This window comes from Carettochelys insculpta, chromosome 1 (assembly GCF_033958435.1).
Source record: "Carettochelys insculpta isolate YL-2023 chromosome 1, ASM3395843v1, whole genome shotgun sequence".
Lineage (NCBI taxonomy): Eukaryota > Metazoa > Chordata > Testudines > Carettochelyidae > Carettochelys > Carettochelys insculpta.
Window position 1 is genome coordinate 365,262,445 of NC_134137.1, and position 15,996 is coordinate 365,278,440.

Here is a 15,996-nt window from a genome sequence, read left to right on the forward strand (position 1 = left end):
AAACGGTTTGGGGGTGACTGAGGGTCCGTGAATGGTTTGGGGAGTGATTGGGGGTCACGAACGGCTTGGCGAGCGATTGAGGGTCCGCACTAGTGGGAAAGGTTGGGACCCACTGCTGTAGTTCCTTCTCTCTGACGGCGGGGCAGCCCCGGCCACCCAGGGGCAATGTGTGTGTGGGGAGCGGGGGACTGCTGCACACACGTCCTAGGCACATCCCCCGCTACTTCCTCCCCGCCCAAGCCGCCACTGCTCACAGCAGAGAGGGAGCCGCCCCCCACCCCACTTCCCTGGGCCCCGACAACAAAGGAGGCGCTGGCTGGCCGCAGGCAGAGCCGGCGGGAAGGAGGAGCTGTGACTCAGCAGCCAGCTCCCTCCCATTGCCCCGCCCCGGGCCGGAGCCAGGGCTTGCTTGGGCGTGAACGAGCGAGCGCGGCAGCAGGAGGAGCGCGAGCCGCCGGGGCTGCGCGAGCGCGTGGGACAGGAGCAGCGGGCGGGCGAGCGGGCACCGCCGCGCGTGGGAGCTCCTGCTGCCAGTGGGGGAGTCCGGTTCCTTTGTGGGGCGAGGTAGGTGCTTGTGGCTGGCTCTCGCGCTGCGTTGCACACAAAGACCCGCTGCTCGGGGGCTGGGATGAGCCTTTGCTGGGGGCGGGGGAGATCAACCCCCGTTGGGGTTTTAGAGAGAGGCGCTGCGGCGGGGGAGGGGAAAATCACCCCCCCTCCCCACGTGTCCCCAAGTGAATGGCAAACACAGCTCTTTAACCCGCTCCCCCCGCGCGCCCGGGGTTGCAAATGTGCTCATGTGCGTCAGGGAACGGCAGCTCCGGGGCGCTCATTGAAGAAACTTCCCCCGAGCCTTTCAGACGAGGGAATTAAATTAGAGGATCGGAGCTGAGGTGAGGAGACTGCCCCTTCCCTGCCCCCCAGAGAGCCACCACAAGGGTCTGGGGGGTGGGAGAAGTGCCCCGTGCTCCCAGAAAGAGACCGCCTGGGTCTGTGCTCCTTGATTGTAGGGTTTTTTTTTCTCAAGTGCCTGAGGCGGGGGAAAGCCCGGAGAGTTAATTGTTCCTTTAAGAGGAAAGATGCCTAGTGCTCAGAGTCATGTTGGACAGATCATCATCATCATCATCATCCCTAGACAGATACTGAGCTAAACCTGGGTCTGAAATCAGGGTTCTTGGCCATGAGGCATTTTAATCTGGGGCAGAACAGTTATTTTTTGCAGATAATGGTGGGTTTTTCCTGTGTTTGGCTTCCACCCTTTTTTGTGTGTGTTGGGGTATCTTTGTTCACCAGTGCGCATCTCCAAAGTAACTTCTATTTCCTGAGTCTCTTTTTTGTGTTAACACTTTACTGCTGTACCACACAGCTTTCCTGTGCTAGGAAGGCATGTGATACTTGCATCCTCTTTCTGTTATTCGCAGATGTCTAACGTGTCTAGGAATGTATGTGATCTTGGATTGGCAATCATAAATACTGTAAGGTGGCAAGATCTATTAGGTCATCCTGGCACTGCAGGATGATTCCCTATATTGTTTATCTTTTTGAAATGTGAAAGTAGGGTTCAGCCTTGAAATTCTCATGGGTGGGGTGGGTAGAGTGTGAGTGTCCTCTCCCAGTCATACCAAACCTATGGGAAATTAAAACAAAAAAGCAGTCATGTAGCAGTTTAAAGACTAACAAAATAATTTATTAGGTGATGAGCTTCTGTGGGAAAGACCCACTTCTTCACATCTATCTAGATGTGAAGAAGTGGGTCTTTCCCACAGAAGCTCATCACCTAATAAATTATTTTGTTAGTCTTTAAACTGCTACGTAACTGCTCTTTTGTTCTGATAGCATACAGACTAACAGCTATCTCTCTGTCACTATGAAAAATTGTGTAGCAAGCCACAGAGATTGTTTTCTTTTTCTGTCTCTCCTTGATTTTACTCTTACAGTTTCTGATTTTTGTCGACATTTCCCTTAGTGTCCTTGAGGGTGAAACTTAACTAGATTTTCAAAGTGCTTTGGATTAAAACCCAGTACAAAAAGTTAACATCCAAGGTATATTTTTTGCTAATAAAATCTGATTTAGCGATCAGAAGGGGAAGGATGTGTTAAATAACTTTACTTGTGAAGTTATTAACTTTGTTAAATTTGATATTGTGACGTCAGTTATATGGAGTCTGACTAGTGCTATGGACTGGATTATCAGGGTTTTGTGGGATAAGGCACAGGATCTCTGTTCTGTGTAATGAATCTCATGCCTGAAGTTTACATGTATACATGCATATGTGTTTGGAGCAAACTCTTAGGAGTGTAACAGGAAAACATGAACATTTAATTTTATTGAGACTGTGTATAGTAAAATTAAACACAATAAAGAGCGAGATATTTGAGTTATGTTGTTTCTGTGTATAGGCAATGATAGGAGAATTGTTCTCTAAGGGCTTGGGATGACCCAGTCGGGGTCGATCTTCTGGAGTTCGATTTTTGAATGCTTGGTGGAGACCCAGCAAAATCGATCTCTCCAGAGTTGGCAGTTGACCCCTGTACTCTGTGCTGTTGTTTGGAGTAAGGGAGGTTGATGCAAGAGTGTAGAGGCTAGGTCTTCACTAGGGAAATAAGTCAGTTCTGATACCTTGATTCTAGGTACTCAAATGCTGTAACTAGATTTGTGTATCTGAAATCAACTTATTTCCCTAGTATAGACCTAGCCTGAGTCACTTTTGGCAGTAGTACTATTATAAATTTTTGGATGGTAGGTGCACGGGGTGGATTAACTACTAAATCCTATAGCAATGAGTAGGATATTCACAACATTGATTTCAGTTGACTTAGCAGAGTCATATTGGCGTGGAAGAATGTTGTATTAACTTGTGCAGCTGACTGTGGATCCCATGGGATACTGTGCGGTCTGTTGGAGCAATGGTCTAATGATTTAGTTTTTTAAAAATTCCTTTTTGAAATGGATAGGGCCCTTACACCACCTGATAATGTTAACTTTACACAATAAGGGTATGCAGATAGCTAATACAACATACGAATGGGATTGTTGCTTGCTTGGGGTTGGTGATATCTGCTCAGCCATCAATGGTTAGGCCTTATTACCCTCCCCCACCTACCACCTCTCTCCTCAAAAATATTTTATTTTCTTAAAATAACTTTGGACCATTTTCATCCCTGTTGCAACTCCAGTGACTCCACAGATGAATGTGGCATGGTAAGTCTGAATTTCAGTTTACAATAATCCATGAAAATTGGAGTTAACTTGTTGCATTATCCTTAGTGCTCACATATTATTTACTTGTGCTGGAGAGTCATCTGATGAAACCCTCTAAATTAGAGGGTCCCAACCTTTTTGTTGCTGTCCCCCCAGCCCAACGTTCTATAAATCTCCATGGCCCACCTGTATCACAAGAACTGGTTTTCTGCTCTAAAAGCCAGGGCTGGCATTAGGGGGTACCAAGCAGGGAATTGACTGGGGACTCATGCAACAGGAACCCCCATGAAGTTACGTTGCTCAGGCTTTGGGTTCAGACCCAGGCTATAGTCTGAGGTGGTGGGGCTTTGGCTTTCTGCCCTTGCCTGAACAAGTCTAACACTGGCCCTACTTTGTGGTTCCCCTGAAACCTGCTCACAGACCCCCAGAGAACCTTAGAACCCTGGTGGAGAACCACTGCTCTAAGTAGTCTGTCTACTTTCTCTTATGTCCCTTCACTTGCAGCCTCACTTCTGCAGTCTTTGCATCTCTTTCAGTTCAAAAAAGGTGGGGGAGCATGGCCCTCTGAACTCCAGCTTACCTTGAACACTGAGTTTTTGAGGGTGCTAACTGCACGGACACATCTGGTGCTAACAGTCTACAGCAGTGTTTCCTTTGGCCTTATAAACTCAAAAGAATTTTGCAGAACCCCCTTCCCAGGCTCTTCCCTCCCTTGACCCCCAACCCCCCCCATCTCCAGGCTTTACTTGCTTCACCCACCAAATCTGCCTCTCTGTCCCTGAGCTTTACCCCCCCGCCAATCCCACAAACCTGCCTTCCACATCCCTAGGTTTAACCTCTCTTAGCCCCAGACTTGCTCACAGGATTAACTCATATGTGGCACTGGCTGGGGAGCCTCTGCCAGGTGACCACGTGTGCCCAGCAGAAGGAACACTGTTGTGGAGATGTTCTGCTGGTGGGGGTGAACCAAGCCACGCCCACCAGAAGGGTGTGGCTGCTTGCATAACAGGATGAGTGAGAGGCTCTCTGCAACTCCTTGCCTTGCTGCTGCTGGATCCCTCCCATCCATTAAACCAATTAAATTTAGTTTTACTGTTTCAGCGGCAGCAGGGAGCTGCAGAGGAGTCAGCTATTTTAATGGGATTTTCTCGCAGAACCCTTATTTTCCCTTCGTGGAAGCCTGGGCTTCTGCAAAATGCCATTTGGGAAATGTTGGTGTACAGCTTGGAAAGCTAAGAACTAGGTGGCAGTTGCTGTTCCTAATGTCTTTGCTGTTCCAAGAAAACACACACACAACTTACTTTCACAAGCTAATTCCTGCGATAGCGCAGTTCATGTATACTTGCTCAGGTGGCAAATTTTTAAAATAAAGTTGTTCATGTAACAGCAGCAAGGCTTGGAACAGTTTAGGTGAGTATGTAAAAAGTGCAATTCAATGTATTTTTGTGTAGCATGATGTGTTTAAGGTATTGATACTTCTCAGTGAGGTCAAGGAGCAGTATTGGTTTATGGAGTTGGGTGCAGTGCTCTTCATAAGAACAGAGGCAGAAAAACGATATACAAAGATGAAGTAGAGGATGAAACAGCAGGTATTTTTGTACGATAGTGACAGGAAGGGGAAGATGGAAAGATGTTACAACAGGGCTGAGAATCAATCCTAAGCTAATTGGAAAAGAGTGGTTTAAAGCTGAGTTGAAACAAGCAGCTCTTCTTTAAGGAAGGCAGTTCTAGGTAAATGGGGGGAGTGATTTAAGGGAAAAGGGGACTCTATCTTAGATACTTATACACCTCCTCTTAGTCAATTATGTAAGCACTTCACAAACTTTTGATTTATTTATCCTCACAACATCCCTGTGAAATAAGAAGTTGCTATTTTCCCCTATAGGGAACATAAATGCAAAGAAGCAAAATGACTTCCCTAGTGTTAGAGAGGAAATTGGTGGCAGAGCACATGTCCCAAGTCTTGGGCTGATGTCCTAGCCACTGGCCCATCCTTTCTTCTCCCTCCAAACCCTGAGGAGTGAAGCAAAAGAGGCGTGGCCAAGACGGACGGAGCAGAGGGGTATGGGAAACATTTTTTTCTTTGGCTTTGGTTCCATCGTGGCGTGTGTAGCTGCCACTTGAGATACAAATTTATGTGGCAACTGCCCTGCAGTAGAGAGGCCATTAAGCCAGTAGAGACCTCTGGAGTGTGAAATGGATGTATGGATGGGACTGTGACTTTAATCACAACATACATACATGGTTCTGTGCAAAAGGGTAGGAAAGGAGACACTCCTATGCCTTACATAGTATACTGTCACTACATGGTTGTAAAAAAACTACGGGTTGAACCTCTCTCATCCGGCAGCATCCCCATCCATCATGATTTTACTTTTCCAGACAACCACTTATCATGGGTGTGGCCAAGTTTCTCATGGTCCCATGAGGTTTGTTTCCACCACTAGTCCTGGCTCTCAGTGTTCTGTGCTGTTGTTTAGCTGCAGGTTGCCCCTACATGTCTTTTAAGAATCCAGTAAGCAGTGGCAGTGTTCGATGATAATGCTTGGCAATATTGACCTCCTATGGTTTGGCTCCAGTCAGGTCCTGAGGAGGGCGGACTGGTGCGGTTTGACCTCTACCATTCTCATTGTGTTTTGGACCTGTTTGCATCAATGTTGATAACTGTGCAAGGTGGGGAAATGATCAGTTACTTTCCTATATGAGGGAAATAGTATGAATATTAAGTCAGATTCAGAGCAGAAAGTCCTGACACCTGTGACAGGGGACAGATGTGGCTTGACTAAACCAACACTTCCTTTCTAACAGTAATCTTGAAAACTTCCGGAATTTCTCTTTTAGGCTCTTTGCTGGCTTAATGACTGGAAATACGAAAGCCAAAACAATGTTTTCTTAAATCATGGAGCTTGGTAGTTGGCAGATCTCTGTGCAAATTTCATATAATCCTGGATGGGTTGTTTTGTATAACCCTGCAATAATAAGTCTGTGTATAAAAGCAATGCAGAAAAAGACTTTTTGATGAAGGAGCTGATTTTTAGTTTCAGGCTTCCAGCTGCGATTATAGTTGAAGAATCCAAAAAGGTTTCGGCTTCTGTGCATGTAGAACTCCAACTTGGCCCTGTCTTCTTTTTTTTTAAGAACACCTCAAATATTCTTTCACAAATCCAAAGTTGGGTAAATAAAGTAACAAGCATGCCAATGTCTCTAATGACCTAGTTGAGTTTATATTGTAATACAGAGATGAATCTAGATTGCCTTACATTCAGGACTTGGCCTGTAGTCCATCATAGGCCTAAGCAAATGCGTGCAGAATCTGTAATTTCACAGTCAGAGCAAGGACATTGTCTCGTTTCTTGTGTTTTCATATATTATTTCTAACGTTTCTGGGTTCATGGTGCTTGAGAATGCATAGGTGCATGTTCTCTCAGAAAGGGAGAACCAATTCAGTCAGGAATTGAGGGTGAAATTAATTTTACTCCACAGTCTAAGAAACCAGTACTTGTGCAGTTGAGGAATGGCGAGCTGTACTGCAGATTCTGTATTTTCCTCCCCTGGGTTATCTTGCCTAGCTACCATAAGTGGCTTTTGGCACAGTCTATATGGGAGACCTCTCTTCCACAGGCTTTCATGTCACAAATGTTCTCACTGTGGAGAGTGTTCAAAGGCTTGCTTCCTTCCTCCCCCACGCCCTACCCCAAAGAGAGAAGGTGGGTATTGTTTGGTTGTCTGAGTGATTCCCTCCCCTCCCACCCCTTAGAACAGAACAAGTTAAGAATCTGAAATCTGTAAGACTGCTCCAGAGGAGTTTCCTCAGCGGGTGCTTGTGGAACGCTTGGTCCCTCAGCTTTGCAATAAAAGTACAGTAAACTCTGTCATATCCGGCAGCCCTGGGACCAGGAGGTTGCCAGATATTCAAATATTCTGGATAATAGAGAGGTGTACTGAGTAATGCGTTACACTAACGAAAGCAAGATTAGGTACTAAAAATACAAACAGAAATGTCCTCAGACTACTTTATTTACACATCACAGTCGTATTGCACACTGTGAACTTGTACTGTATTTGCTGTATTTATTTGTATTTACTTTCATTATACTGTACATATGGAAAATGTAGCTAAAATTTATTTATGGCTAAAATGCTGGTTATTTGCGAGTTCCAGATAATAGGATGCCAGATATGAGTTTACTGTACGTTTGTTTAAGTGATGTATATGTGATTGTTGAAATAGCTTAATATAGTGGGTTTGTCAGTGTTCCCTGTAAGCTGAGCGCTTGGGCTGCCCAGGAGAGATTTAGGTGCCACTCAGCTGATTAGCAGAGCGCCCTCAGCCACCTACAATGGGCAGCATGTTTCTGTTGGTGGCACACATCCACACACGTCTTAGTGAATATAACAGAATTTATTCTGCCCAGGGGTGGAAAAAAATAGAGGGAACAGTGCTTTTCCTTCATGCCCATAGTTGTATATAGTTGAATAGTAAGGGGTTCCCCCCTGTGAGGGAAGGACACTGACCTCACCACTGTTGTGCCAGTCGGGGCTAGCTAATTCAAGGAGTCCAGCTCCATCTGCTCCACAAGGAAGCTGTGCCAGTCAGAGGTAGCGTATGAGGATGACATCCACTTGTCTTTTTTTGGTGAGAGGACACGTTCAGGGGAGTGTGTGTTTCTATAAGGGAGAGATAATGGAATGATTCTTTCAGTGCTTTGTGTGTACTATGAATAGGCATTCATGTGACCTAATGTTTGTACACTGTCCTTTGTTGTACTGAAAATAATAACATAGAATTAAAGTCCCGGGGCATTTAAGAGGACGTGAAAAGAAGTGGGTCAAGAATGTTCTGCTGTCTATGAAAATGACCTAGGTCTAGGTTGGCAGGTATGTGTGATACGTCTGAATGATTTCTAAGGAATTAACTTACACTTTCTGATGTGCTGTTAGACCCCTACCGAGCAAAGCACTTAAGCATGGGGATCAAAATTGTTTAGTTTACTTTGAATCTGAATTCAAAGATAAGGGGAAATATTATTAAAGCTCAGGAAGGGAAGGAACCTTGAATGGACCAAATGAAATTTTATTACTCGAGGACAGGTCCAGGGGCTGGGCTCAGTGTTTATCATAGGCCAGGTGTACAGTAGACCTTAAAGTTGACTGTAGATACATCAATTCAAGCCATGCAGTTGCCGTGGCTGGAATTGCATATCTATGATCAACTTGTTTAGCCATCCTCACACTGAGGGAGGTCAATGGGAGAAACTCGCCCATTGACCTCCCTCACTCCTCACGAGATTGAGGACTACAGGGGTCGACTGTAGTTGGATTTTGTGTGTCACCACTTGGTGTGTGAAATTGAACCTGGAAGCTTGACCCTGTCAAGGTTGATCCACTGGGTAGTGTAGATGTACCCATACTCTGTCAGCATCTGGCCTGAGCAGGAGAAGTTAGTGGACTGAATTAAGTGATGAATCCTGGTCACATGCAGCCTGGGGCATGTTGGGCATGTGCCAAGAGGACGACTGGCAGGTTTGGTTGCTGAGCAGCACTTAAAAATAAACACTTGGTACATTGATCTGTTGTTTAAATTGAAAAATGTTCTTGCTACCTTTAGTTTCCGTGTAAGTGCCACCAGGGAAATGCAGTTGACTTGCTAAAATCCTCTTGTAGCTTTTCTCCCTTAGTTGAGCCCCGTAAGGCACTTCAAGAGTTTGTGTAGTTAATTACACTTCATGAGGTAAGTGAGGCAGGAGGCCAATGTTCACTTGCAGCCTTAGGATTTGATCTGATATTTTACTTTATTTTATTTTGACCTGTGGGTCAGTTTGGATTGTGATCATTTTTCATTATGTGGCACCTATCGGAAGGTTTCCAAGGCAGCTTGTTTTTGAAGGAAAACTGTGCAGTAAAACGCACTGAAAACAACTTATATGTTTTAAAAACCCTGCTTGCTACCTACCCATCTCAACACCCACAATGTCCAGTAAGAGCTGCCAAATGTTTGTAAGTCACTTTTTCTTCTGACAGTTCCTTATGAGAGTACAGAAGGGAGGGGACTTGGTTTTGTTTGTATCTTCTAGTTTGCTTCTTTGTGCTGGATAAGGGGTCAGAAAGGTATTTTCAAAGGCATTTAAAATGTTCATTTTTAGAAATATCAGAAATGTCAAATCTGGTCCACTCCCATCTTGCTGAAAGTGTCTTGAGAATCCATAGAGATCCCTTGCAAGCAGTTCTTAGGGCCTGATCTTAAGTGCCCATGCATGAGTAGCTTTACTAATGCAAGTCCTCAATCCAATAGAACTACATGCATATGAAAAGTTTCTTACACGTTTTTGTTGTTTACACGATTGGGCCCTAGGGCCTGAGGTGAAGGTCTGAGTTGGACCATTCTTTAACAGTGCTTTTCTTCTATTGGTTTCTCAGGCCTTTCTAAGCCAGAGGGAGGTTAACAAAAATGCAGAATCTCAAAAATTGCTTTCTCTGTTAATTAACTGGGTTTCACTTTGCTTGATGCCTGTGATTTCATAGACATGTTTGTGCTCCAGTTTTCCCTGTATTTTTTCAGGAAAAACACAGACTGGACAAAAGCTAGATTTCTAATGTAAAAGACGATGAAATTCCCCTTCCCTCCAAAAAACCCTACCCTAAACCAAAAACTTTCAGGCTGATTTAATAATAGCAAAAAAAGTCCAAATCCGTTGTTCCCCTTTGCAGTGTGGTCTTTGAAAAGGTTAAGGTTTGGTATTTTTGCTTTTTGTTTTCTTTGTTAAACCAGAAGTTTCCTTAAAATTGTAGCATGGCAGTTGCCATTTCATAGATCAAGCTGCAAACAAAGTTGTCCATATGTGTTTAAGATCAACTTCAAAAGCTTGGGAGGATATTATATTGTTGTAAGTGTGCTGGGGCAGCTGACTTGGGTGCTTGTGGAAGTACAATCTTAACCTCTGAATTTCCTAGATTTCTGTTTTTTTTCTTCAATTATTATGTACACCCCAAAACCAGAGATTCCTAAAATAAAGTTTGAGCAGGTGGTTTGTTCTTAAAACTAAAACAATTGAATCATTTCTCTAACATGTTATTTATTATTCACTTTCTTGGTGCTATAAACTTACATGATGCTTTACGAACACAAAGCAAGACATAATCCCTAATCTACCAAGGAGCCCGCAGTCTACAGAAAGAAAGAGAAGACCAGTAAGATGACTGTCGCCCTACAATAGCATTTTTTTACTGTTTAGTGGTGTAGTGACAGAGAGAGAGCCGTGCTAGTCTATATACTATGAAAACAAAAAAGCAGTCCAGTCACACTTTAAAGACTAACAAAATGATTATTTGGTGATGAGCTTTCATAGGACAGACCCACTCCTTCAGATATGACTATGATCTGAAGAAGTGGGTCTGTCCCATGACAGCTCATCACCAAACAAATTATTTTGTTTGTCTTTAAAGTGCTACTGGACTGCTTTTTTGCTCAGCGTTGTTTTTTCATATATACTTTGCCTTTGTTTTCTTCAGTGGAATATCCAGTTAACTCCTCTCTAGTGTTTTTGAATTGCTTGATCTGTGTTGAGCTAAGGAATCAGATACAGTAAAATCCTGAGTTACGTGGGGGTTGCGTTCCTCGCAAAGCCTGTGTGAGTCGGGGGAGGGGGACCCCTCCCTCTTCCTCCTCCAAGCTCCTGGGAGCCTGGAGACAGGCACAGGAGCGCCTGGTCACTTTCCAGGCTCCTGCTCAGCTGCAGGGAGCCAGGAGCCAGATGCAGCAGCACTTGGTCAGTTTCTCAGCTCCTTGCAGAGCAGGGATACTGACCAAGTACAGCTGTGGCTGGCTCCTGGCTCCCAGGGGGTTGATGGGCTTCTCCCCATTCCCTCCTCCTGTGAGCCTCCAGCAGCCAGGCACAGCATTGCCTGGTCAGTTTCCTGGCTCCCTGTTTGGGTATCTCCAGGTTCTCCGGGTCTCAGAAGAGGAGGGAGGGGAGAAGAGGAGGGATGTGGTGGTGGTGATGGGGGGACCAGGAAACTGACCAGGCGCTGCTGCGCCTGGCTGTGGCTCCCTGGGGTTGAGGGGCTTCCCTGTCCTCCCCTCTCCTCCCAGTTTACATCCACCAGTCCTGGCTCTTGGGGGAAGCTGGGGGGAAGCCATGGGACTGCTCCTTTCAGAGGGCAGCTGGAGCCCAGGATTTCGACATTCACGTTAATATGATGAACGTGTATGTCAAAATCGCATAACCCAGAGGTTTACTGTAATCTCAGATTGTATTTGCTCCCTTTTAGCTCTGAATGAATGGCATTTCTTTTAGTGTTCAAGGATGCCCAGAATAGGAATATAAGAACTTCTGTAACAGACCAGACATCCAGTTCAGGATCCTGTATAATAAGGGCTCAGTATGTACAGTCATAAAATTTGGCTGACTCCATTGCAATCCCTAATTTCTGTTTATCTGCCAGTGTAATATTAAGTTCCCATGTTATTTTTCTAGTCTGTTGAGTAAATTACACAGCTAGAAGCTATATGGTAGGATATACAGTTAGGTTTCCTTTGTTATTGGAGAGCTGAAAGCATAGAAGCTTCACACAGTATTGGTCCACCATTCTAGACGTGTTTTCCTCTCATTTCCTTATGGATGTCATTGCTGGTGCAAACTTTCTACCTTTGTTTAAAAAAAAAAAAAGTGATTACTGGAACGGAAGAATCCCCACTCTCTGAAAAGCAGAAAGTTGGTGCTTTATAGGCAGTTGAATTGGAAGAATGTATGAAAGATACTGCTGTATATTTCTAGCAAGTAAAAGATTGCTGGCATTGCATGTAGAATGAAAGAACTAGCTAGATACTGCTAAACTTGGATTCTGGGGAGAAGCTCACTTAAGACTTCGTGCCACCTTTGTTTGCATGAAGGTTTTTCTTTTTTTAAAAACAGCATCATTCATAGTATTCCAGCTGATCTTTGAAACAAGGTTTTAGGGATGCCACTAGCTGCATTGTTATGAAAAATATCCTGCTCTGAAGTGTTCTGGGAAGGTGTGTTTTGTCTGCCTTCAATGCACTGGTGTGTGTGATCTGTCCCTCCTTGTGAGCAAATGAATGAATTTATAGAATGCCAATAATCCCCCAATTATATGGAATGCAATATTGTTAGTAACTTGCCAGGTATGTAATACACTTGTATTGCACATAATACCTTGGTAAACTTTTAATACATAGATGAGACAATTTTAAATCATGCAATCTGTTTTTAAAAACTTGGTAAACACCTGTGCAAATCATTTTTATGTGAAGGATTTTATCAAAAGAGTTATGCAACAGAGCATGCCTCTGAGATGAGCCTGATCTGACCCCCTTCCATTCAGTTTTTGGAATGTGGGTTGAACCTCTCTAGTCCAGCACTCTACAAGTGCTGCTATGTGAGAATCTGGCATGATTTCAGTTAGCCAGACAACCTGTTGTCATGGGTGTGGCCAAGTTCATGTGGTCCTATAAAGTTTGTTTACAGCCACCAGTCCTGGCTCTTGGTGTTCTGTGCTGTAAGCTGTAATTTACTGCTAAATGTCTTCTAAGATCCCAGTAAGCGCTGGGACTGTTTGCTAGACAATATTGGTAACACTGATATAAGTTCAACCTCTCTGATCTGACACCCTAGGGACTTGGGCGGTTACAGACTAGGGATTTTGCCAGGCCAGGAGTAGTCAGTTCTTCCCCCATGTTGGCCTCAGCCCCTGCTTCTGGGCTCCCGTCCCCGCTGTCACTCGCGGCTTCCCGACTCTCTCTCTCTACTGCAGGCCCCTCAGCCTCTGACTCTTGGCCCCAGCCACTCCTTTCCAGCTGTGACTTCCTGGGGCTGCAGCTCCCTGCCCGGCCTCAGCCGTGGCTCCCCAGGGCCATAGCTTCCTGCCCAGTCCCAGGAGTGAGCTACTGCTCCCTGGCCGTGAGCTTTCCATGCAGCCCCAACCACAGGTTCCCCGGAACGCAGCTTCCTGCCTGGTCCCCGCAATGAGCTGCCATGAGCTGCTGCTCCTCTCCTCCCGCTCTCTGGGGTACCAGCTTACCAGCCCCGGGCCACTGCTCGCTGCTGCTGCTAGTGGCTTGGGCTCCCTGGCTGCTGCTGCTCCCCCCCCACCCCCCTGTTGCCACCAGACCAGCTGTGGCTACCTTGCCCTGGATTTCTGCAGCTGTTCTGGCTGGCCCCTCCTTCTCCCAGCCCCAGGATTTTCTAATCCTGGAAGATTCTTGGATGATGCCAGACGAGAGAGTGCTGGATTTGGGAGTTTTAACCTGTAGACAATATCGACCTCCTGTGGTTTGGGAAATTTTCTCATTAGCACCAGTCAGGTCCCGCAGGTGCTGGACTAGAGAGATTCAACCTGTATTCTGATACAAGCCTGAGCCCCCTTCTACTTTCCAACTCTGTGTGTGGAAGTTCATTTACGAGAGAGACTTTTGTGGAAAGAAGAGGCAGCCTGTAAATTCAGGCCAGATATGTTTTATACTTTCTGTGGTCCCTTTGTCAGTATGACCACATAATCCAAAGGTTCATACCTTTATAAATCTGGGAGTTTACTGACCGTTCACTGGACTGTGCTCAGGTACGAGAATTGTCAGAACGCATGGTAAAAGAGAACTCACTTGCTTAAAGAAGCTAAAATCAGTGAAGACATATGACTACAAAATTCACAAGCCAATTGTTAATACATATTTACCTCATACAAGTTTCGTGTGAACGCCTATGCAAGCCAAACCCTGTCCTGAAGAGCTTGCAGCTTAACTACGTGAGAAGGACAATGAGTGTAGGGGAAGCGAAGGCCCAGAGAGGTGAAATAAGATGCCTACAAGGTGAACGGCGGATCAAGACACTGAAAACATGCCCTCTCATCTTAGGCTTCGTCTATGGCATGTAGTCTTTTACGGTTTAACTCTTTTGATGAGGATTGTGATTTTTAGTATAATCCTGGTGAGGATGTAGTTACCTTGGAGTAAATGTGCCTATAAAAGCAACGAGAAGTCTTATGGAACCTCAAAGACTAACAGATTATGCCCTCCCCCACCCCCAAATCTTTATCTTTAAGATGCCACAGAACTCGTTACTGTTTTTGTAGATACAGACACCCTTCTTATACCTATAGTGAGGCACCTTTATACCATTATTGCTAAGTTTGCACTAGGGAGTTGCATTACTTTAACTATGCTGGTTCAATTTATATGTGTAGACCAGTTCCCTCTTCGTTGAACCATGCTTGCCACCTCTTCACCTTCACACGCAACATTCTAGTTACCTATCTTGAAAATCGGGTAGAAGATTTTAATAGCACTCAGTTCCCAGCATTGGGTACTCATAGGAGCAGAGATGCTTTGAAAAACTAGCCCCTGCTGTGGATTCTGGCCACATATGCCAAAGCTTCCTGAATAACACTGAGACTAGTTCAGCAATTCTGGGTCTTCTGGCTGATGAAGAATCATAAAGGTGCCATTCATGAAGTTGGGAGGATAAAATACGTTAAAGCAGAGTAGCCCAAACTTTATATCATGGGGACCCGTTTTTTTTCTGTACCTTTTTTGAACACAAAAATATAAATGCATATAAAAATATAAATGCATTTTCACTGTTTATTGTATATCCACAATAATAATAATAATAGTACATAGCGATAAATTGTATATTTTCTAAGGACTGGTATTTTTTTCAAGGACCAATACTGGGCCGAGGGCCACACTTTGGGAAACGCTGTATTAAAGGATTGTGAGATTGAGCAGATTATACAACTAGAAACTATATGGTCTGTCTTGGAGGAGCATATTTACATTGTGCTCCAATATCTGCTACTTTTGCTAAGTCACTTTCTTTTCTGAAAGCGGTCCTGAGCATTGCTGGCATGGAATTGCTTCTGCATTCTCCTGCAAAGGTGTTTTCATGTTCTGTGGTGTTTATGTGTATATTATGCTTCTGGATGGCAAGTGCTAAATAAGCCAGAGTTCACTCAAAAACTGCCAAGCTAGCGAAGCACTCCATGTCAGTAATTTGAAATTCCCAATCAGATACATATTTTAATATTCAGTTGTGATGGGTGCAGTTTCCTGAAATGTATCTCTTACTGTGCAGAAAACTCTACAATTAAATTGTTCTGCCGTGGAAGATCAGCACTGTAACATATTATGTGAATGTTGTTTTTCATTTAGTTTGTCCTCCAGTAACAGAAAGCTTTGTTTTGACACTTTATTCACTGGAAAGTCAAAGCTGAAAAACACCCACTTGAAAGGAATCTGTGAATATTTTAAGAATTATTCTGTGCATTGAAACACAGATTATTGTTCCATCTTTAAAGAAATAAGTGCTTAAATAGAAGTCTGTTATTCCAAATACTGAGAGAAACTGAACTGATAAAAGAGTTCTGTCAAACAGAACACATGATCTCAATAACAAATCATGTTTTGGGAAATGATTGTTTAAAGGGTTGGTTGATACAGCTCTTGCTGAAGATTGAGTACAAGTCTGTCTGTATGTTGAACTTTTAGATGTATTAGCCATGTTTGAAAACGCTATAGACTTAAAAGTTGTTCTTTGTTTTACTTACAGAATCACTCACTGGTGCAGGGTTTTGTTTTGTGATGAAAACTCTTAAGCTTCCTGCCAAAATGACTACAAACATTAAACATTTACTTTCTAAACCCAGACACTAAGAACACGTCACTATGTCAGGCAAAGTTTGCATTTGGGAAGTGCCAAAATACCAATACTTGTCAAATCCTGTCATGCCTAGATAATTAGGTAATATAAATAAATAATGAAATAAAGAATTTCCACTCCTAT

At 44.1% G+C, this 15,996-nt stretch overlaps 1 protein-coding gene across 1 annotated transcript in view; it reads left to right on the top strand.

Annotated features, from left to right (window-relative positions):
* Nucleotides 1-410: 410 nt before the first annotated feature.
* Nucleotides 411-15,996, top strand: part of FAM107B (family with sequence similarity 107 member B) — an 86,295-nt gene continuing 70,709 nt past the window's right edge. Inside the window, exon 1 of the mRNA XM_074984176.1 lies at nucleotides 411-564. The gene's annotated coding sequence lies outside the window, so the exon portion shown is untranslated. The remainder of the gene's footprint in view (nucleotides 565-15,996) is intronic.